General features: G+C 43.2%; 1 long non-coding RNA gene across 1 annotated transcript; it reads left to right on the top strand.

Moving 5' to 3' along the window:
- The first annotated feature begins 466 nt into the window (after positions 1-466).
- On the top strand, positions 467-14,714 carry LOC306931700. The gene is made up of 4 exons (XR_013791039.1): positions 467-548; positions 2,508-2,649; positions 9,515-9,691; positions 11,346-14,714. It is a non-coding gene; the product is annotated as an uncharacterized lncRNA (long non-coding RNA).
- The last annotated feature ends 10,269 nt before the right edge of the window (positions 14,715-24,983 follow it).

Raw genomic sequence — 24,983 nt, 5'->3', positions numbered from 1 at the left:
AGAGGAGGTCTCCCCGGACATGTGCGTATGTCACACTAGTCGATACATAGCAGGGATTTTTGTCCAGCGTCCACTTTAGTCTTATATTTGCTAGCTTAGATTTGCCAAAAAAACAGTGACCTTTCACCTCGCTGTATGGCGTGCCATTTTTTTGTTTTACACCTCTGCTGCTTAGCGGACGGTGTGGTGTTGTAGAGGAGGTCTCCCCGGACATGTGCATATGTCACACTAGTCGATACATAGCAGGGATTTTTGTCCAGCGTCTACTTTATAAAGTCCATTTACACAGAAACATTACTTATTACTTATTTTTTAATTTTTACATAATGTGTGTCTTATAGCATCGTTTAAATGCTTAATTTATAGTTTTATTGTGCAAATTAATCTTTTTTTCAATACTCTAGAGGGTACTCTTATTTTGAAGAGATCGTCCACCGGAAGTCTTATATTTGCTAGCTTAGATTTGCCAAAGAAACAGTGCCCAAAACGGCTGCAGTTGTGCTAGCTCTCTGCTAAGTGGAGTCCCTCGCTGCTATTTCTCTGCTAAAGTAAGTACAAGTACACTATTTTATAGTAACTTAAAACTAACGTAAGATCTGTTGAAATACACACTGACGTGACAGACGCGCTAATTTAATTATGATTAATTTAATTATGATTCTCGTTTTGTATCAGACATTCGTTTTGCCGTATATTTTGTAACACAAATCAATATAATGTTTAGACGACGATGTCTGGAAATGCCACTGCAGATCACTATAGCTACTGTATGACCTGAACTGACCATTGCAGGTCATATTTGTTACACTAAAATATCCAAGTCCACTAGGCCAAGTGACTAATCAATATTTTACAATGAACAATCGAATCCAAATCACTGGTGCTTGGATGGTTTTCACTTTTCAGTGGTGGGCCTGGGCCCTCTGGCAAAACTTTCAGGGGGGATTTAGCGCACACACACACACACACATACAGGTCATAAAACACCAAACGGGGTTATCAGGCTGTGTGTGTGTGTGTGTGTGTGTGTGTGTGTGTGTTTAGCTAGCAGCACTAATCCCGAGTGCCTCACTGCCTATGGGCTAGCCGCAATTTGCAACTCTAGATTTTTTTTTACAATGTGGTGAATCTAGTCCCCAATCTGCCAAGCTTGTTTTTCATAAAAATCCCCCGTAGACAAGTGCTGGAGTTTGGAAGCGCTCGTCGTAAGTCACTGAACGGTCCTGCATGCCATCTGTTTCGCATTTGCACATAATGCAGGAGGCAGCAGCGCGACCCCTTAATAAAAACGAGCATTAATTAATTCATTGACCAGGGAAACAAGACAAAATCTTATCTAGACACCATTAGGGTCCTAAAAAACACGTGGTATAAAAGAATACACCTCAAACATTTTGTTCAAAGAGAAGTATAGATGGGATTTGAACGTTTTCTGGTCATTTTTGCTTTTTCTGTCCAGAAATAAAGTCAAGATGTGCTTGTATCTTAATAACAAGTAAGACGCGCAAACGCGGGAAGCGAACGCAGCTCGTAAATTGCAATAACAACAATTAGAATAAATTACGTACTTTAAGGTTTTTTTTAAGTTAAGTTTTTTGAAATTAAATGTTTTTTCAAGTTATTTTTTTAGTGTGTGTATGTGTGCGTGCGTGTGTTTCTTTTTTAGGTTTTTTTTTTAAAAGTTTTTTCTTTAAGTTTTTTTTTAAGTTACGTTTTTTTTTAAGTTACGTTTTTTGTGTGTGCGTGCGTGCGTGCATGTGTGTGTGTGTGTGTGTGTGTGCGTGCATGTGTGTGTGTGTGTTTTTGTGTGTGATACAGCTGCGCCCTCTGGTGGTGGGCGGGTGGTGTTACAGCCTGACACACACACACACACAGACACACAGACACACAGACGTGATCTGCTGGGTCTCATAGTAAATGCTCACTGCGTTCGCAACAATTGGTTTGCCACCAGAGTGATGTACAACAATTGTTTGTATTGTCTTATTTATTATACAGATTTGTGTAAAATGATGATGTAGATGTACTAGGTTAATAGGAGCTGTAAATATATTTAATGAATTGGGCTACATATTAAAACCACTACAAGATCACCTGATTGTCACCTGTTAAAAAAATCTAATGTTAAAATCACACCTCGGAATACATTTCATGAACATGTAACAGATTACAGAGAGATGTTTTATACAATAGCTGTTCTGATAGCTCTTTGGAATAACGTCTGAAAAGCCAGTGCATATATTATATATGTCCTGACTCCTGAACTGATCATTGCAGCTACCTCAGTAAAAATAACCTCATTCATCCAACCAACACTGTGTGTTATTGGTGGGACGGGTACACAACAGTTGCACAGGCTTTACAGCCAATGTGCATTGGTTTAATTTTAGGCGTCATGCGTAGTAAGCTTGTAAATCTGCTATTTTTCAGTGCACAGCTACGTTTAAATAATGTATGGTTGCTGAATGATTACTAAACATTCTTTTCTATTGGTGATTTCCACACAGGACCACAGGAGTAGATCTACTCCATCAAGAAAGATGGCCTCCAAAAGATTTGTAGCATGGTCAGAGGAACAGCCAGAGATGGACCAGAGGCATGGACCATTTGCTGCAACGCTGCAACCCGTAGTAAAGTTGTACAAGATGGGTATGTACCGTTTTATTTACAGGTAGTTAAACAGTTCCCTCCGTAACTTTTAAACCCGGTTCTCCTGCACAAGTACTGAAATCTTTGCCACTGAGCTAATACAGTCCATCTGCTTTGTGCTGCTATATTATTATATCACAACATAATGTTAGCCTATATCAAATATCATTGACCTAAATGACGTTATATCAACAATGGGGGAAAAAAGGTTAGGCTCATGTCTTTCATAAATTAATTTTGGACATCTGGAAAACGTTAAACATGGGCGATTGACGCATTAGCCTACTTTACCTGGGTAACATCAACTTCTGATACATATACTTGACATGAAATGATAATCCTGTACCGTCACCGTGTAGCGTTTTGTTTCATTAGCGCGATCGTGATGAAATAGGCTGCAGCTGTTGTTCCGTGGCTGTGCACACATATGAACGGGTGAAGATCATAGGAGGAGAAGAGTCAACTTCAGGGCCGGATTTAGCCAGCCCCACTCAGGTGGGCAGACAGAATTGTAAGGGGGGCGACTCCGCCGGCGCGGGTGGGGTGTAGGGACAAAAGTATTATCACGATATTTTTTCAAGCCGTATCACGATAAACGATATTATCACGCTATTTTTTTGCGCGTTTTTGAGGGGCGCTAGCCCCTCCTATATACGGATTTAATGTTTGTTTTTAATTCAATGTTTGTTTTAAAAACGCCATTGACAATGAAGAGAAATTAATGTTTGTTTTGTCCCTAACACAAACATTAAATCCCATTAACAATAAAGAGAATTTAATGTTTGTTTTGACACAGTTTACATTACAGCATTACATCACATCATAGCAATCAGAGCGCCCCTCACTTCACACAGGTGTGATTTACACTAGTACAATGTAACACAAAACTAAAATAAATACCATTTAGTAGACCCTCCAGAAAAACGCGGGCAAAAATATTATTATTTAATATTGATTATGCGATGGAATATGCAGGGTTTTATGTGAATTTATGCAGCAAAATATGATATATAATATAATCACTTTTGAAAAAGTGATTAACCTACACCCTATGGTATTGGTTCTCAAAGTGGGGTCCAGCAGTTCCAGGAGGTCCCCAGCTAAATTTATGAATATCATAAATATCTATTTAACCACTTTAATCATACACATTGGCTACTTGAAAATAGCCGATCTACAAGCTCACACACAATATTTTTTCAGATTGGGGTCCACAAATACATATTAATTTAGGGGTCCTTGATTGAGTGAGCAGAGCCATGCAAAACGTCTGCCTTTCATAATTTTCAAGGCAAAAAAAGCAAAGCTTTGTCAACACTCTGCCTTAATTTACTGCTCTTCAAGGCAAAAGGAATACCTCATGTCATTCCTTAGATAAGTGAAACTCCGGTTTATGTTGTGGTTTTACTCTCTATTAGGGATTTAAAATGTTATGCTTGCAAGTGTTGATCCCATCTGCTTCCATGGAATACTATAAGGTTTTGCTGAGTTGGTTTGCTGGATAAGTTTTTGAACGTGGCGACTGAGTTTACAAAGAGTAGGCTATCATCAATGGACGCACGTCGCATAAAGTAGGATTCACTTTAAATTGTCATGAAAGTTTCTTGAGTTTTGGCGGAGCTACATTATAGACTGAGCAAGGGAGGAGAAGACTGACGGAGTGTACAGCGCAAGTCAGCACACACACACACACACACACACACACACACACACACACACACACACACACAGCGTGTGTTTTGCAAACTATGAAGTGGCTGTCGGCGAAACCGTAGGAGTTTGAAAATATTTCAAAATAATGTTCGTCCTTGTCCCTTACGGACGGAGAATCCGAAATAGTTCCATACCACTGCTGTACAGTTCTTTTTGGGAACTAGCCCTTCCTCAACCTCCACTCGCTCGACATCTGAGTATAATTGCCTGTCCATTTCTTTCGTCTTTCTTTACACATTATTCTGTGCGCCGTGTGCGGAGCGCAGTGAGTGTAGACAAACTCCTGCAGTGCTTCCCTCTCTGCTCAGAAGAAAGGGGCGGGGACTTTGGGAGTGCTCAGAACCCACCCGATCTATAAGCAAACAATGCCTTGCATTGCGGTGCAGTAGCGAAGCGTTGTTAGCTTGTAGATTTGTTATTTTTGGTGAACGAAACCGTCGTACTGCAGAAGTATAAATTACACATCATAGAACGTGCATGCGCTGCATCTGATGGAGTGAATTTATCGTGATGGAAACGATAACTCTAAAAAGCCGTATCTCTGGAGACGTTGTATCGTCCCGACGATATTTATCACCATATCGAACAAACCCACATTGGGTGGGCAGGACGCACGTTTGGGTGGGCTATGCCCACCCCTGCCCCCCCCTAGAACCGGCCCTGAGTAACACAAAAGGTTTTCAAAGAACCTTTTGCCAGACGAGTAGGATACAAAGGCTGCCTGAAAGGCACACATTTGCATTCCAAACACAGGCAACGGCCAATCCGCTGCCTGTGTTTGTCCTTTCTTTTTTTGTTGTGATTCCCTTCTCGCGTACCAGCGGCATATCCGTGGACCGGTGGCTGGGAACCTCTGCTTTAGAAGAGTATACTCATCCTATCAAATGAATACACTCATGACAAGTAGGCTCGTCTTAAGAGAGGGCAGGCTACTTGCTGCCACCAGGAATGCGGGGGACATGGGCTGTGATGAGCTTCCCCCTGTGGACAGGGCCATGGCTGCTCTGATCCATTCTGGGGATGGAAGGTGCCCCCAGTAAGAACTGTCAGGTGATGGATCCCTTACTGGCTAAGATGCACAAAGCCATGGCTGCTCAGACAAAGCTGGCCAACACAGGGGCTATTCTGTCTCTATCAGCGCCAGCTCATGCGGGGGCATACGTGACGATCGGCCTTGACCTCGAGGAGCTGCAACAGCTCGCCTCCATGTTCCCCAAGCTGTTCAAGGAACAGGCGGTTGCAGCGGGCAGGGCGGCGGCAGCCCTCTGTTCAGTGAGGCGTCATCTACTACTGTACCAGTCCCAACCAGAGAAGCCATGTTTGGCCAAGGGGCCAAACATGGCTGATGGCCGAAGGGGTGTGCATAGGGAGCCGGAGGTTGCACACACAGAGCAGACTGAGGACCTTCAGGAGGAAGAGCCCCCTGAGGACTTAAGCAGGGCCTATACCTGAATGCCACTAGGCGGGGTAGTGGAAGGCACGCTGGTCGGCGCGGAGGAGCTTGACGCCAAGCCTCCCGACAGCCACCGCCTTCTTCCTGACGCCTGCAGGGACCTGGCCCTCCACCTGGTCCCTGCAGCCTGCCACAGGGCCTGTGCAGCTGCGGACCAAGGGGTGGTCAAGTGCGCCTGTCTTCGAATCCCTATACAGCCCCTAGGTCTACCGTCGGTTTTTAAAAGCTGTCACCTTCACCAGTCAAGTCAGTCTTGCATCTGGCAGACTTGAGTGGCTTGAGTGGCCATTTACCCCTGTGGTCTCTGGCCCTGGCGTCTTGCGGGGCCAGGCTCTGGGTAGCATCTGATGGCATCTGGCTGTCCGGCTGCTCCAGGGGTTGTAAATATGTTGTAAATATTTATAAGTGAACATAACTGTACATATTTTAAATTGAACATACTTGCAAATATTTTAAATTCAGTATGTGCTGGGTCAGCGCTGGGGCTCTGGGACTGTGGTACCAACCAACCTTTTCAAGCCCAAGAGCCCATTTTATTCCCAATTGTAAGCCAAGATCTACCACTAAAATATGTTTAAAAAACACGCTATTTCTGACGGGCTCAATGCATGTGCACACATCCACACAGACTAGTTGTTTAAATAATAAACACTGATAGTTATATAATCAATGCCTAAACGTATTTATAAATATTAGGACACAAATACACGTCTTTGTTGCGATTCTTTTTAAATAAAACAAAATGCAAAGGACATTAAATAAATTGCTTACAGATTTATTCTCTTCAATGAACAATATTTAGTTTCTCAGTTTGATAAATATTCACATTTACAGATATTCTGTTCAAATGACAAATGCATATGAACATTTATGGTTCTTTGAAGGGAGCCGGATCTCTGGGAGCCATTCCTTTCAAAGAGCCGTTCAAAAGACTGGCTCATTTGTATATTTATATATTTTTAAGAAGCATTTGTTGTAAGCATTCTAAAAGGTGGCACCACATCCCTCTGCTCTGACAGTGAGATCACAATTTTCTATTTACCCTTTTCATAAAATATGTTTGTAAATTAAGCTACCTGTACACTGTACACAATAAATAAACCCTAAGAGGGACCAGTGAACTGCCCTGGGGTGCATATAGCTGCTTACTGGTTGTTTAACAGTTAAAGGACCACTTTTCAACCTATCTTCATAATGTGTCCTCAGTAATAATCATGATACAATGGCACAATTATTTTCTACTAAGTCTGTGTCTCATAGGAGGGCTGTGGGCAGTTCAGAAACCCGTCCACCAGTGACATCGTTAGGAAGAATTATTTTTAAACAAGATTTTATTATCGTGAGAAAGATGGCTTCCATTTTTGCACTGCAACTTTTCAGGACTAGAAAGCCTTAGTTTCTATTAGCTTGGGTTCCCCATCGATGATGTCACTGGTGGACAGGTTTCTTAACTGCCCACAGCTCTCCTATGAGACACAGAGTAGAACAAAAAAAATGCCATTTTATCATGGTTATTAGTGAGGACCTATTATATGAAGATAGGTTGAAAAGTGGTGAAGTGGTCCTTTAAACCCTGGAGAGGCCTGAACTGTCCTTGGGTGTAATATATCCCAATTAAGTGTTAATTTAACTGTTCGGGATGAAAAGCAGTTGTCTATGACTCTGAGGTTTTATTTTAGCCACAGGCTAAAAAACTATGCATGTGACAACTAGAGCTGGGATCGGGTCGACTTTATACAGCCCGACCCGGGCCCGACACCGACACCTTTGTGTCCGACCCGAAACAAGCTCGACCTTAATTATTAATATATATGCGCCCGACCCGGGCCCGACACCGACGCTTCCCCCCCCCACAGCTTGCCTTGCCTGACTGTTACGTTTAGTCATACCCCACTGTCTTGTAAATTACCATGAAATGGGACCAGATTGATTTGACATCGGCAATTCTGCATTGGCAATATTTAATCCACACAGCGTGGAGCGGGCAGCTGTAGGCTACTTTTGGACTGTTCGTGCAAAGTTGCAAACTCTTAATAAAGTGCTATTCAATCAAACAATCAGCGCCAGCGGCAGGCGATTATTGGTACCCTAATTTGCCGTGGTCCATGGGCACGGATCGAGTTATTTACTCATACTCAACTGTTCACTGTTTAACAGCTAATAAATCAAACTATATTAATCCAACCATCGCAGTTTACATGTTGTCATGGAGGAAGAGGATCACATCCACCGTGGGTGAGTTCAACCTAGGCTAACGCCGCCCTCCTCTCTTCAGTGGTTCTTCCAGCTGCGCCCCATATGTAACCTCAGTCCCTACGCTCATTCTGTAGCTCCTGACCTACAGAATTAGTGTAGGGACTGAGGTTCACATGGGGCTACGTTCGCTGCTGCTGCTTGCGTTGCAAGCTTGCAACAACAAGCGGTGTTGCTGCTTGCGTTGCAAGCTTGCAACAACAAGCGGTGTTCCTGCTTGCAGTGCGTTGTCACACTGCACCACGCGTCCTGGTTAACCAGGAAACACATAGAGAGACAGACTAGTCGGATCGTTTTTTTCATATTTACACTTTTCTATATATCAACAGCATGGCCGACCCGAACCGAATCCCAACCACCAATTATGGTAATGAGCCCGACATGTCGGGTCCCGACAGGAGGAAAGGAGGAAATACAAGGGGGAAAAAACTGTCCGGCGATCGGACAAAAATGCTTTTTATTAAACAATGCGGAATGCACAGGTGTTAATAGCCGAACCAGGACAATTATATGGTCCACGTGTAAACTGCAATAAAAGTCTGTCCAAAACAACACACCTTATCTCGCGCAAAGTCTTTTTAAGGCATTTACCAATGCACTGGATTTTACTTAGTGTGCTCTGTGCACACATACTGTAGCAGCCTACATTATACGATGGCCATTGTACTTCATTTGTAGGCCTTTATCGGCACTGCACCGCTGAGCCTGCTGCCTACCACACACAGTCCGGTTCCGTGCGCTCCGATGATGTGCTGCTGGGCTGGCTCTGGCTCTGCAGCCGCGTCTGTGCTGCTGCTGCCGATGTCTCGCCTCACTCCCTTGTAGCTCCGGGTTATGGTCGGTCACCCAAATGACAACTTGCAGACTGTCTGCCATATGATCCACTCCACGGCAAACACACATGCCCTGTACGTGCGTGTCCACTGTCTCCCTGACCCCCGCTGGTTCAACTTGCTTCCCAACAGTCGTAGCCTTTAAACCGAGCCGATGCCCGCAAGCAAATACACATTCTGTTGATGGCTGTGCGTCTGCCAGGCTCCCACTGCGTGATTGACTTTGATGAAAGCTTTGAACCCCTGGTTGGTTACATTGTAATCTTTGTTCTCTGAGCGAAGAGGTCCCCCGCAGGGTTTTGAGTGGTTAAGTATGTCCAGTAGTACATTTTTCAAATTTGCCATTGCAATAGAAAAATTATTAATGGCAATAACAAAACACTACCAAACTTGATGTACACTTGCTGATCCTTGCTTCAAGAGGCTTGGGCAGCCTCCTCTCTACTCTCTCTTGGCTCCTCCAAAAGCAAATTAACATTTGAGATGCAAGACATTTCCGGGTAATGTTGGAGGACAGAGTGCAGAGGAGGCCACGTGGCAGAAATTAAGGTATTGGAATTGGGCTATTGAGTTGCTCTCTCCTGATGTTCTCCCTCCTCTCTCTTCCTTCTAGACATCACACTCCTTCCTGTGTGTACAGAGGTTTCATCTGAACAGCAGGAGAGGAACCCCAGTCTGGTACAGGAGGAACCAGAACCTCCACAGGTTAAAGAGGAACAGGAGGAGCCAGTTCAAAGACCAGAAGATGGTGATGGGTCAACATTGGCATTACTAGATGGGACACTCTCAGGTAAAAAAAAACCCAATCACTTAATTAGTACTAATGTAAAAACATTGGTGATGTTTTGGAATGTGGACCTTCATAAGATAAACAACACATGTAATGGGCTAAACTTCATTAGGATGTCATTGTGCCTTGCGGAGGCATTTTTACTTGTAATGCTTCTTGTGTAGTTATTCACCCAATCATTAGTTTCATATCCATTTGATAGTTTTGGGTTAGTAAAGTTGGTAAAATATTTCCATTTTGCCATGAGCTTCAGCAAGATTAAAACGGATAGGCATTAATAAGCTTTGAGCTTCAGCCTATGCCTTTTCGATCAACCAAAAAATGTTCCATGTAATGTCAATTGCAGACCTGCCAACCTGCACGCATTTTGTGTATGAACCACGCAATTCTAGGTGTCTATACGCAGGTACGAACTGTGCAATAACAACTACACAATTTCGGGGGATGCAGGGTGAAATTCTGTGAAATTAGCCCCCAACTGCTTCTGCCAGAAATATGACATTCGGCTCGTAGTGAACTCTTGCAGCCTGATTGAATGCATAGCTCTGCATGAGCTCATAAGCTCAGCTCAACACTCTAACACAGTACACAGATAGATAGATTAATATATTAATATTATTTTACAACTTCTAACCGCGCAGATAGGTTCTGTCTCATAGTGCCTGTTTTTGCTTCGGTGTAAACTGTCGTGAAGGGAATGTGCACAGCTGAACTACAAGCCCACAGCGCATTGCATCAGCGAAGCATTGTAGGCTTGCAGATCGGCGGGGCTATCTCAGCTTGCTTGCCTGTGTCTGTATGTGAGTCTGTGTGTCAGTGTGACAAGAAGCAGTCAGGAGCTAGGCTAGGCAGCTAGCTCCTCTCTGCTTCAGTGCTTCTACGGACGGACAATGTAAATATTACATATAAATCTTCGCTGTTGTCATAATCAAGTGAATTTTATGGGGGGGAAATTGTAAGGGAGAGAGTGTCTGACTGAGAGGAGTCAGTCAGTACTCCAGCCTTCCTCTGTGCTAAATCAATGGTGAGAGAGAGCGAGAGCGGTGTTGGGTGTCACAACATAGATTTCTGTGTAAGTGTGTGTGCAGTGCAGTGAGAGTGCATGCCGTAATGTAATATGTGAAATGAATACATCATAAATGTACTGTATGGTCTATCTTATCAACAATGAGCAGCCTATGTGAATAGTTATACAGACTAGGCTATATAATACACACTCAATGAAGTAAATTAATTAATTCACATGCATGGTCTATCAATAGCCTATGTGAATGAATATACAGACTAGGCTCTTTTCCGCACGCGCAAGTGGTATTCATGGCAATATCCCAAGGTTGGCAGGTCTGCAATTGTAATGATTTGTTGATGATGATCGAAAGAAACTAAACTAAAGATATTATTCTGTATCTGTATCTCTGTATGTTACGAGGCCGCATTCACAGCTAAACACATGTAAACGTCCTGGTATGGGACACAAATTGAAAATTGCAGGATAATTAATCAACTCCATGTCCCATACATAGGAGCTCATTGAAGGAAGTTTATGTAAGAAGATAGATAGATGGATGAATTATTTCACTAGACATTATTGCACAATCGATTAGAAAACACAATGAGTTTTTCTCTACTGATGTTACCTCTCCTCTCCTCCTAGATTTCCTTCTCCTCCCTGTATGGAAGGAGTTTTCTCCTGAACAGCAGGAGAGTAGCCCCAGTCTGGTCCAGGTAAAACTAGAACCTCTGCAGATTAAAGATGAACAGCAGGAGAGTAGCCCCAGTCTGGTCCAGGTGAAACTGGAACCTCTGCAGATTAAAGAAGAACAGCAGGAGAGTAGCCCCGGTCTGGTTCAGGTGAAACTAGAACCTCTGCATATTAAAGAAGAACCGCAGGAGAAGATGCTCAGTCTAGTTCAAGAGTATCCAGAGCTTCCACAGATTAAACAGGGACAACAGGAGAAGAGACTCTGTCTGATCCAGGAGGAACCAGAACCTCCACAGATTAAAGCAGAACAGGAGAAGCTACTTCAAGGACCAGAGGAGGGTGATGGGTCAATGTTGACATCAGTGGCAGTGAAAATTGAAGATGAAAACAGAAAGTCGCCTCTAGCCAGCACCTCAACTCGACACGTGAAGACACAATCTAGTGTAGAGCACAGTGGAACATCACAACCAACTAGGCTCTTGTCTTCACACAGTTCTGAATCTGACACTGATGACAGTGATTACTGGGAGGAGACAACAAAAGATCAGTCCGGATTAAACGAACTGAAATCAAACAAAAGAAAGACCTATAGTTGTACAGAGTGCGGCCAAGTCTGTAATTGCATGAGTAATCTGAAAAGACACATGAGGATTCATACAGGTGAAAAACCCTTCATGTGTACAGTTTGTGAAAAATGTTTCCGTGTAACTTCAAGTCTGAAGACGCACATGAAGACTCATACGGGTGAAAAACCATTTCCTTGTACAGTTTGTGAACAAAGATTTAGTGATAAAGGAAGTATGAAGAGACACATGAAGACTCATACAGGTGAAAAACCCTTCACTTGCACTTTTTGTGAACAAAGATTCAGAAACACTTCACAATTTCAGGCACACATATGGACTCATACAGGTGAAAAACCATTTAGTTGTACAGTTTGTGAACAAAGATTCAGAAAAACTTGTCATCTGAAGACACACATGAGGACTCATACAGGTGAAAAACCATTTGCTTGTACAGTTTGTGAACAAAGATTTAGTCGTACCTCAAGTCTGGAGGACCACATGAGGACTCATACAGGAAGTGAAAAACCATTTCCTTGTACATTTTGTGAAAAAAGATTCACTCGAACCCCAAGTCTGGAGGCACACATGAGGACTCATACAGGAGGTGAAAAACGATTTCCTTGTTTAGTTTGTGAAAAAAGATTTGATCAAACTTCAAGTCTGAAGGTGCACATGAGGACTCATACAGGAGGTGAAAAACTATTTCCTTGTTTAGTTTGTGAAAAAAGATTCGATCAAGCTTCAAGTCTGAAGGAACACATGAGGACTCATACAGGAGGTGAAAAACGATTTCCTTGTTTAGTTTGTGAAAAAAGATTTGATCAAACTTCAAGTCTGAAGGTGCACATGAGGACTCATACAGGAGGTGAAAAACTATTTCCTTGTTTAGTTTGTGAAAAAAGATTTGATTATACTTCAAATCTGAAGGTGCACATGAGGACTCATACAGGAAGTGAAAAACCATTTCCTTGTTTAGTTTGTGAAAAAAGATTCGATCGAGCTTCAAGTCTGAAGGAACACATGAGGACTCATACAGGAGGTGAAAAACGATTTCCTTGTTTAGTTTGTGAAAAAAGATTTGATCAAACTTCAAGTCTGAAGGTGCACATGAGGACTCATACAGGAGGTGAAAAACTATTTCCTTGTTTAGTTTGTGAAAAAAGATTTGATTATACTTCAAATCTGAAGGTGCACATGAGAACTCATACAGGTGAAAAAACTAGGGATGGGGCTCGATTAAAAAAATCTAATTAGATTTTAATTCGAAATTTGTAATGAATTAATCTAAATTAATCGTATTTTAATCAAGTATGAAGAGACACATGAAGACTCATACAGGTGAAAAACCCTTCACTTGCACTGTTTGTGAACAAAGATTCAGAACAACTTCACAATTTCAGGCACACATATGGACTCATACAGGTGAAAAAACATTTAGTTGTACAGTTTGTGAACAAAGATTCAGAAAAACTTGTCATCTGAAGATACACATGAGGACTCATACAGGTGAAAAACCATTTGCTTGTACAGTTTGTGAACAAAGATTTAGTCGAACCTCAAGTCTGGAGGACCACATGAGGACTCATACAGGAAGTGAAAAACCATTTCCTTGTTTAGTTTGTGAAAAAAGATTCGATCGAGCTTCAAGTCTGAAGGAACACATGAGAACTCATACAGGTGAGAAACCATTTGCTTGTATAGTTTGTGAAAAGATATTCGATCGAGCTTCAAGTCTGAAGGTACACATGAGAACTCATACAGGTGAAAAAACTAGGGATGGGGCTCGATTAAAAAAAATCTAATTAGATTTTAATTCGAAATTTGTAATGAATTAATTGTATTTTAATCAGATGTCATTATTTGACCTTTTAACTATGAAACCTTGCGTTTCATAGTCACTCACAATCCACATACATGGGGAAAGCCCCCATGCATATATTGTGCCCAGGTCTCGTGACATCATTAGGGATGATAGTAAATCAGGGATCATATAGATCCCTGACATAGATCCCTGACATAACAGATTTACCAATACCAACATTTTAGTTAATAGGCCATAACCGTTTAGTTAGAAACCAGTCATCTGGTGGAGTGTGGGTTGGACGTGGGTCCTTGTTGAACTCCTACTTGGGAGTCGGACTAACCGAATGTCAGCCCCATATGGCCCCTATGCTATGTTTTTCAAATCAGCCTCATGGTGGCAGTATAAGAGGCCCAGTCACGTCTTTACCTATAACTGCACGATATGCATACAAGTTTGTATGCACACTCCCTAGAAGCCAAGGAAAAACATCTGCCCTGCATTTTTAAAATCTGCCTCTTATAGCACCACCAGGAGGCTGACTTATGTGAAACACATGTTTTTTTAAATAATTAGTCCTTCAGATTGTATCCAAATATCAAGCTTAATTTTGAATGCATTCACAGGATATTAATAGGCCTACACCTGAAAGAATCAGTCATACAAAATGTAAACATATACTGTATTCAGGTGCACTGCTGGTTTCATCGCAATGCATTAATATAACAACTGCTAGAATAGATTGCTTGTTTTGTTGTTTAAGTTACTGTTTTCCCTAGTTTGTTTCTTAGTATGTTTATTTGATTGTATTGATTTGCATTGTATCTTTTTATATGGTCACTTATGTGTTTACACAGTATGGTTTTATCAGTTTGTATATCATTGTGGACTGTAGATGTCGGACTCCGTGTAAAACTGCCAACAGATCCTGCTTATTAAAAAAGCCATTAAAGATAATTTCAAACAGAGGGTGTCAGATCATGTATTCAATACAAATATACAGTATTTCATACTAGAGAAAGAAAAGGTAGCGATCCAAGCACTCAAATGTTTTAAAATGAGGAGAGGGCATGGCAGGGAATGATAAAGACTCCTGTGTGAGTCGAAACATTCCCTTTTCTCTAGCATTCCAGTCCCACTGATCTTTGAAGCACCAGTCTACTTTACTTTTATACTTTGATTGCACCTTGATCAAGCAAGCACCTGGTTGATTCTCTCTTTGTCACAAATATACTTCACCTTCACATGTTGAGCCAGTGTCATGCACTGATCTAAAAGAGATTGAGAGATGTGTTTTGAGCTTTTATATCTGCTGTGTTCGGTGCATGACAGGCACACCCAAGCCCTAACTCAACAAACCAGTTGAAGTTCACTGCCATTGGGCTCTGCTGTAGAAACATGCTCTCAGTTTTCACCGCATCTCAGCAGGTGAAGATCATACTCTTTCATTTACAGAGATGCAACAATAGCCCGATATGCAAGACCTTGGTGACCGTACAAAGGTAAAAGTCCCCTTTAACAAGAAGAAACCGTAAACAGAACTTTGGGGATCAAATTGCAGCATTGCTGTCACAGTATTGATGGGATGTGAGATGGAAAGGAGGAGATATTGGAGCTTAAAGGGAAACTTCACCCTTTTTGCAAAATACATTTGAATGGAGATTTAGAACACTTTCCTGGGGGTGTTCCTGTGTGTAGTATGTGGTTTTAGATATTTTAGATTTTTTCACTTACTTCCTGGACTACAGCAAGGACTGTCTAAAGAGGACGAGACACGAAGACCGTACGGGCGACGCCATGTTGCTTATGGTGCTCCATGGAAGGAAAGAAACATGCGCAATGGGCTATATGCAGCCAACACTTCCGCGTTCAGCTTCCTTGGTCTTAACTGCGCATGTTTCTTTCCTTCCATGGAGCACCATAAGCAACATGGTGTCGCCCGTACGGTCTTCGCGTCTCGTCCTCTTTAGACAGTCCTTGGACTACAGTATGTTGTCTCAGTAACATCAGAGACAGCTGGGCTCACTACTAAAATCTAAAATGTCTTACACCACATATTGCACACAAAGGCCCCCAGGAAAGGGTTTTAAAGAAGAGAAAAAAATGTACATTTAATATTAGTGTTACATTATTAATATCTTAGTCAGTGTTTTGGGGGCCCATTTGCAATATGCCACAGCCCACCCATCTGAACACCCATCATTGCAGCCTTTCGGTTGCTGTGTTAAGGGACACTTTTGCAACCAGGTCTTATTTTAATGATATTTGGGAGAAAATAAACACGTTCCTGTGGTTTTTATGTGGGTAATATGTGTTATTTTAGTATTTCAAAGTGTCCATGATGTCATGGACACTGGGCTCCCTTCCTTCCTGGACTAAAATTCCCATAATGTGTTGGTGCACTGCTCCTCCTTGTGGATAGGGGGAGGGCTGTCTTACGGTGTTTCCAGACCGGGGCAGACAGGCGTGGCCGTTTTCTGCTGTCTGCCGGTGTCTTTTCCTGGTTTTTAGACAGCTGGTGGATGGAAAAGCCACCCATGCGGCACGCTGGGACGTTTTTCTGGGAATCTGGCCGTTGTGGCATTCAGCCGTGTGGGTGGAGCTTCTTTTCCATCCACCAGCTGTCTAAAAACCCGGAAAAGACGCAGAAAACGGCCGCGCCTGTCTGCCCACGTCTGGAAACACTGTTAGACAACATGTAGAGTAGACCCTCTAAGAGTAGACCAAGGAAGCTTTGAGAGAAGGAAAGGACGTGGTCACGTGCCTGGGCTGCACCATGGCGTATGTCTAATTTGCAGCTGAGCATTCTTCACTTGCACAATGTAGGAGGTGGGACTAAGGGGGACTTCCTGTTGGGATATCACCCCTGTGTTTGCTTCCTGTCCATCGGGAGTGCATGTAAGTCAGTAATTTTCTACGGACAATTATAGTATTTTCTCGTCACTTGTAATTTTTTAAATTACGTTTAAAAAAACCTTTTATTCATATGGTTCATTCATTTACCATTCGTTTTTATCGTAATGTTTTATTTAGGGTTTTTTTCTCAAGGGGAAAGTTGTATGCTCCAGTGCCTGTCTGTGCTGCTGCACTATACATACAGTACAGTGGAATACAGTACGGTACAGTACAGTGGAATACAGTACTCCACTGTACTGTACTGTATTCCACTGTACTGTATTCCTGTATGTATAGTGCAGCAGCACAGACACTGGAGCATACAACTTTCCCCTTGAGAAAAAAACCCTAAATAAAACATTACGATAAAAATGAATGGTAAATGAATGAACCATATGAATAAAAGTTTTTTTTAAACTTAATTAAAAAAATTACAAGTGACGAGAAAATACTATAATTGTCCGTAGAAAATGACTGACTTACATGCACTCCCGATGGACAGGAAGCAAACACAGGGGTGATATCCCAACAGGAAGTCCCCCTTAGTCCCGCCTCCTACATTGTGCAAGTGAAGAATAGATGTGGTAACGCCCTGCCTGCCTCTGATTGGCCTACCGACACTGCCCGTCTTGACTGTCCTCCGAGATGCAAGGTTACTCCGTGGTGGGAAAATAATACAAGAGAATGACAGCTTGGCACGCGCGAGAATGCGAGAATGCAGCCTTGTAACTAACTTGTAAAGTTTTATTTTTGTAGAAGAGCAAAACTAATATTGTTTATGCCGTTTGCTTTGATTGAATAATTGATTCTAAATAAAGTGTTAGTGTTCTAAGTGTTGATTATCGTGTATTAATCTAATTATAGTAAACTAATACTATCATACTAAAAAGGATAAAGGTGAAGGGACAAGAGACATTTTTACAGTACAATAATTGTAGGAGCAAAATATACATACAGCCAAAAAATATATTTTTTTGTTTATTATATTTATTTATTTTTTCCCACGCTTGGTTTTCGATGTTCCACTTCCCATTTGATGAGCTCCTGCTGTGTGTCTGCTTATCAATTTACGTATGTCAGCTGTGTGTCTGGGCAGTGGCATTCAGTGAAAACAATGGGGGTGAGCTCTAGGTTAGATGCTTAAGCCATTTAAACAGTGTTTTTTTAAGCATGCGCTTATACCGTATGGGAGGATTTGCGCTGCCTGTCCTGGAATAGTTAACTTTAATGACATGGATCGAAAGGCATTTGAGGGAGACTGCATGCTGCAGCTATATTCAAGTCTCCCAGGTAGGCTACTGCAGTGCAATCTACAGCAGGTCGATGTCTTTCTCGAGTTACATCTCGTCCTTTTAAGGATAAACCTGATGCGTCGCTCGAATGCAGGCCCGGTTCTTCCTACAGGCCGACGAAGCAACGGCTTCGAGCGCCATGGGGGAGGGGCGCCAAAAAAAAAAGAAAAAAAACATTTTTTTTTTTTTTTTTTACATTTTTTTTTTTTTACTCTGTCCCAACTCTGTCTGCACCGTGTCCCCCCAGCGCCCCCCCAGTGCCTCCCCAGTGCCTCCCCAGTGTCTCCCCAGTGCCAGTGTCCCGCCAGTGCCTCCACAGAGCCTCCCCAGTGTCCCCACAGTGCCTCCCCAATGGACCCCCAGTGTCTCCTCAATTTTTGGGACAAAGTAAAAAAGGTAGGCTAACCCAGCCAGCCCACCACCACCAGTAGCCTACCACTGTACCACAGCATTCATTGACAGCCCTGCAGGGAGGCAATCGAATAAACGTGCATGGTCACCACAGAGACAGACAGAACAGGAGGAGGAGATGCAGCTATTTGCAAAACAGCATTTACACGGGCTGTGCGCGTCCAAACTCATTCCAATGACGTGTTGTTATTTAATTCATGCTTCACAGGTTCAGGTTTTCGTTCACTAATCTTGTTGTATATAACACTGACAGTTGCATGACTTGTACTGCGCACGAATGGGTAAAATTAATATAGTAGGCCTAGCCTACAAACGTATTCCATGCAACTGTGATGTCATGTAGCCTTGGTGCGTGTTCGTGGACATGACAGCCAGACAAGCGAGGCGAGAGGGAAACCGTGTAGGGTAGGCCTACAGCTATTATTTAATTTGTGTGGGTGTTCGTCCTTTATTTATTACAAGTACAACACACCAGTTGGTCTTGCAAGTTGCGTGTGCATGCGTGCGTCTGTGTGTGTGTATGAGAGGGGGGGGGGGTGAGGCCACCTATGCCACCAAAATGTGGAACGCCCTACCAAGACATGCGCATCCCTTGACTCCTTCAAATCCGCTCTCAAAGGGCACCTACGGACAGCTGCAATTCGAAACTGGCCCCGTAAAATCTGAATCGCCCCCTACCACCCACCCCTTTACCCCTCACTGTAGGCCTATTGGCTATATTTCTTTTCCCTTTTTTCCGCCTTTTATGATGAATTCCCGTTCTGCTCTTTGGCTTTATAGAAGTGTATATTTCTACGTCTCTAAATGTTTTGATGAATTGAACAAGGTGGACCCTCTTGTAAACAAGTGTAATGCTTTATTGGGTTGTCCACTCACAGTTAACAGTCTTTGTATTGAGTTGTGCTTGAATTGTACTGTAATTCTGCAAACTGTTAATAAATATTTCAATCAATCAATCAGAGATTGTGTCGTTATATATGTAGTGAGTTGAGCTTTCCTAGACATGTGATGTGACTCCCCAATCACCCATATTCAGGACAGCTGTGACACCTGGCTGCTGACTGAATAACGGCCAAGCTACACCAGGCGATTTTGCGTGCGTGCGTATGCGTTTACTGCGCGCGTTTACTGCGCGCGTACAGTGCGTTTGGATAGGACCAATATATGTCAATGATACCAGCTACACCAGACGCACGGATACCGCGGGCCATCCTACGCGTGCTCTAAAAATAGGATCGGTTCTAATTTTTTTACGTGCGTATGCCCCCATGCGCGCGTATCTATATATCCTCCCGGAAGGTCCCGCACGAATCCGTCGCGCGCCACAGATCTGGTGTAGCGTGCAGTGCGCTTACGTCAAACGCACATGCCCGGTGTTAGCCTGGCTAATTAGCCAGACTAATATCACACAACACTGTCGCTGGTAGGCAACTTTTTTTTGCCAACGGCTGATTCGGTCTGGTTTATTAACCAGGCTAGCCCGGTGTAGCTTGGCCGTAAAGGGGAGCCACACCCGGCCATCAGAGTAGCTGGCTGGCTTGTTGTGGTTGCCTGGTGGTGTGTTGGGTCTAAGAGACTCATTGATGGTATGCACGGTTTCATGTGTTTGATAAATGTAAATAAGTTTTGAGCAAAATATGAATGTTCCTTAAATCTTGCAGGGCAGGCATTGACAGTGGGAATCCCAGATTCCCTGGGATAGGCGGCTGCTTCCCCCCACATGTCGTAGGCTTAAGGCCTTGTCTGCCATTAGCTGCTGATGGTTCAGTGGCATGGCGCCTCAAGTCATGGCCTCGTATGCCGACTGCATGCGGCGCCCTTCAGCTCCGGTTCGGTGTCATGCTGCGTTTATGGACCAGAGCACTGACGTCATGGCCTAGTGTGGCCCTCTTAATTCGAGGTAAAGAGCTGCCTATTGTATTTGTATGTTTTAAATTGTAATAAGTATTGGTTATTAATATTGTCCTTTTTGTTTTATTAGGAGGAGCTCTTTACCTCTGCTGTTTTTGTCCCTATTATTTTGGTTATATGTTTTGTTTATTGTTTGTGCAAACCAGCTGTTTTAATGATTTAACTTAACACAGCTGACGCGAATCGCGTATCAATACGTTATCAATTAATCAAACGTCGGGTGCGGATCACGTATCAATACGTTTCAATCACTTTTTTATAGAATACTTTCATTCAACTTTCTATGCACCCGGACAATATATAAAGTAGCTCCGATCGCACCTTCAAAGACCCGGTCACGTGATCAAACCAAAACTTATAAAAAGCCCCGGATACCTCGATTTCGCTGTGGGAGTTGGAGAGTCATTGAGACAAAGCGTATACGTATTTTGAGCAGAGCAGTTGAGTTGATTTAGCGATTTATAGTAGCATTTAGAGTATAGCCGTCCGATTTAGTAGTAGTAGTAGTAGTAGTAGTCTTTAGTGGTAGTATTAGTAGTAGATAGTAATAGATTAGTTTATTATATAGTTATAGTTTAGTTGTTTAGTCCGTCCGTTTAGTTAGTATAGGCCACACGTTAGTTTTTTTCCCCCCCAGTTAGAGTTTCCAGTTAGATTTCAGTTAGTAGTAGCAGTAGGATTTAGTTATTTAGTTTGGATCAGTGTTCAGTGTTGAGTGTTTTGTTTCGTCAGTCTAGTCAAGTGTAGTGTTAGTTTACTGTTTGTCTCTTGTCTCCCATTTCCCCTGTCCCCGCGTCTTGTCGCCATTTTGCGACATGCCGCCTAAACGCCGCGTTCCCCTCCCTGGTCAATCCTCGATCGCGTCTTGGCTTCTCAAGAACAAGGTCGAGGACGAGACTGACTCGGAAGAAGAGGCTTCTGCTTTCGAGGAGGACGATCCGATCCAGGCTGGGCTCAGCCTGGATCAGGCTACGTTGTGTCCTGGGACCAGTACACAACGTGGGCAAGCAACCAGCGTTGTGGCGCCGCCACCTCGGCGGAGTTCTCGAGTCGCAGCAGCGGCCGCCGCTGCATCTCGTCCCCCGACGCTCTCTCCCTGGGAGAAAGTGATCAGGAGGAAGAGGAGCTCGTCGACCTCCATGATGAGTGGAATCCGACTAGAGAGGACCTCGCTCAGTTTGCCGAAGAAGGCGGTAAGAACCTCCAATTTGCAATTTTACTGTAGACGTTAGTCTACTGTGCTACCTACTAAGCTAATACTGAATCGCGTTTTGTTACTGTACTTTCTAATCTACTGTAAGTGTATCCCACTGGGAGAGGAGACCCTGTTGCATCTGAATCAATTATAAGACGAAAATATCGAATGTATTGTTGGCGTGCGTTATACTGTAGCTGCATCATGTCCCTTATCCCATAATGATGAAAGAACGTGTGTAGTCTAGATGAATCAATTATATATATTATGAATACATTGTAATATTGAATACGTTTTCAGACAGGTCAGGGTCAGAGTCAGACCCAGGCGAGTGGGTTAGAGACGCGTGGTCAGACGATGACATGGATGAGTTTGCCCAGGCACCCCATGGAGGTATGAGAACAGCATTTTCTAAATGTTCAAACACTTAGATTATAGCACTATATATGTACTGTATGATATGATGTGCATGCGTGTTCCTGCTCATTCTGTCCTTATCGACTTAGTGTTATTATATGGCCTCAGCTGCCTGACTCAGTGACAGCATTTCTGCATAAGCATATTGATAACCATGACATGATTGTCTGCATCAGAAGGACTGACTATGTACAATATGATATGATGACATCACTACTGCATCAGGGGACTGACTATGTACTGTATGATATGACGACATCACTACTGTATCAGAGGGACTGACTGTATGTACATGATGATATGATATGCATGCGTGTTCCTGCTCATTCTGTCATGGTTATCATGGTTTGCATGCAAACCATGATAACCATGACAGAATGAGCACAAAAATAGCAGATCTACAAGCTCGTAGCGCGCCACTGGTGGCGCGCTACGAGCTTGTAGATCTGCTATTTTTGTGCTCACAGTAGTGTGAGCACAGTAGTGATGTCGTCATATCATACAGTACATAGTCAGTCCCCTGATGCAGTAGTGATGTCATCATATCATATTGTACATAGTCAGTCCTTCTGATGCAGACAATCATGTCATGGTTATCAATATGCTTATGCAGAAATGCTGTCACTGAGTCAGGCAGCTGAGGCCATATAATAACACTAAGTCGATATGATACAATAGATTTCATGTACACATTTTGATATTTTACTGTGATTTCATTTCAGCCCTGTCTGATGATGACCACCGGCCTTCAACCAGTGCTGCTGCTGCTGCCGTTTCACACGGATGGGGTGAGTTTAGAATGTGATCCTAGTTTACTATGCACCACATCCAGTACAATGTAAATTCAATTTCACAATGCAAACACATGTACTATTGTACTGACATTCTATGCAGGCTAACAATATCTGCATTTGATATCTGTGCTTATTGTAAGTCGCTTCGATAGAATTGATAAAATGATGTACATATTTGATATTTTACTGTGATTTTTATTTCAGCCATATCTGATTCTGATGACCCGTCATCACAGCCACTACTCGGGGCTGCTGCTGCCGTTTCACACGGATGGGGTGAGTTTAGAATGTGATACCAGTTTACTACGCACCACATTCAAGTACAATGTAAATTCGGCCCCCTGACCGCATTCCTGCACCACTCACTTCACAAGGGTGTGATTTTTTTTTTTTTTTTTTTTAATTTTTTTTTCTTTGATTTTTTTTTGTGACTTATTTATTTTATTTTAGATTTTTTTTTTCTATCTATACACTAAATGTCAATTGTAAATTGTAGGTCCCTGCCGAGGTGGCCCACTCGAGAGTGTGGCAGTGGAGAGAGGTCACCCTGACGGAGCTGAAGAACTTCTTCGCCCTGTACTTCCTGACCGGTATCCACATATTGCCCAGGCTGGAGTTGTACTGGAGCATGGACGAGGTGCTTTCCACCCCCTTCTTCAACAAGACAATGTCCCGTGACCGCTTCCAGTTGCTGTTGCGGTTCATCCACTTCTCGGAGAATGGGGCAGGGAACGAAGCGGACAGGCTGTATAAGGTGAGGCCAGTGTTGGACTATTTGTTGGCCAAGTTCAAGGAGATGTTGACGCCTACAGAGAACATCTCTATAGATGAAGGAATGATGCTCTGGAGGGGGAGACTGGCCTTCAGGGTTTACAACCCTCAGAAGCCAATAAAATACGGCCTGAAGTCTTATATTCTCTGTGACAGCAAGACAGGTTACTGTTATAGCCTCAAACCTTATGTAGGGGAAAAGTCCCAGTTGATTCCCACAGTAGAACTCCTAATGGCTGACTTGACACATCAGGGTTATCGACTTTATATGGACAACTATTACAACAGTGTCAAAATGTGTAACCATCTCAGAGGGTTGGGAACACACGTTTGTGGGACTCTTAGAAAGCACCGGGGAGAACCTCCAGTAATCAGAGACGCCACCATCAAGAAGCTGGCACCTGGAGAGTCCATCATGCGCCACAACAAGAAGGTCATGATCATTGCTTGGAGGGACAAAAAAATTGTCAAGGTTGTGTCTACCATGCACAAACATGAAATGGTCAGAGTCCTGGAGAGGGAAAAAGGGAAGGCGGTCAGACGAGAGCTGATCAAGCCTGCATCCATTGCAGAGTACAATAAGTACATGAATGGGGTCGACCGTTTAGACCAGATGATATCGTACTATCCCTTTACCCGGAGAAAGATGAAGTGGTATAAAAAGTTTGTGATGTATATGTTCTCCATTGCTATGTACAATGCATTCGTCCTCTACAAAGATGCCAAAAAGGGGGAAGCCAAGTGTCTGTTGCCATTCCTTCTCAGCATCGTGAAGTCATGGGGCAACTTGCGGGATGTGGGGGTGGATCAGGTGGGTGCAGTGGGGGAGGATCAGGTGGGTGCAGTGGGGGAGGATCAGGTGGGTGCAGTGGGGGGAGAGCAGGTGGGAGAGCAGCTGGGTGCAGTGGGGGGGGAGGAAGCCCCTAGGGCCCGAAGGTCAGTGGGGGGGGAGCAGGTGGGTGCAGTGGGGGGAGCCCCTAGGCCAAGGGCACCACGCCAACCACGCCAAGACCCTGGCAGCAGGCTCCATGTGAATCTTGGAGACCACGAGCTGATCAAAATTCCCAGAACGGGCAAAAAAGTGTTGCCCCAAAAGGTGTGTCGGGTTTGCAGCGTTGGGGGTAAGCGGCATGAGACACGCTTTTTTTGCAAAGCCTGTGGTGTGCCCATGCATAGAGGAGCGTGTTTTCACAAGTACCACACCAAGAAGTTTTACAAGAAGTAATTTTGTTTTGGTTTTTATGTTTATTTTGACTGTGAACTTTATTTTATTTATATTGTGTATTTTGTATGATTATTGCAGTAAGGGACCACTGATATAGTGGGCATGTTGTACTTTCCATGATTATTGCAGTAAGGGACCACTGATATAGTGGGCATGTTGTACTGCTCATAGAAGCACTTTTTTTTTATGATTATTGCAGTAAGGGACCACTGATATAGTGGGCATGTTGTACTTTGTATGATTATTGCAGTAAGGGACCACTGATATAGTGGGCATGTTGTACTGCTCATAGAAGCACTTTATTTTGTATGA

This window comes from Electrona antarctica, assembly GCF_951216825.1.
Source record: "Electrona antarctica genome assembly, chromosome: 10".
NCBI classification, from domain to species: Eukaryota; Metazoa; Chordata; class Actinopteri; order Myctophiformes; family Myctophidae; genus Electrona; species Electrona antarctica.
Note: the sequence above shows the minus strand (reverse complement) of the source record. Positions and strands in the feature narration are given on the sequence as shown.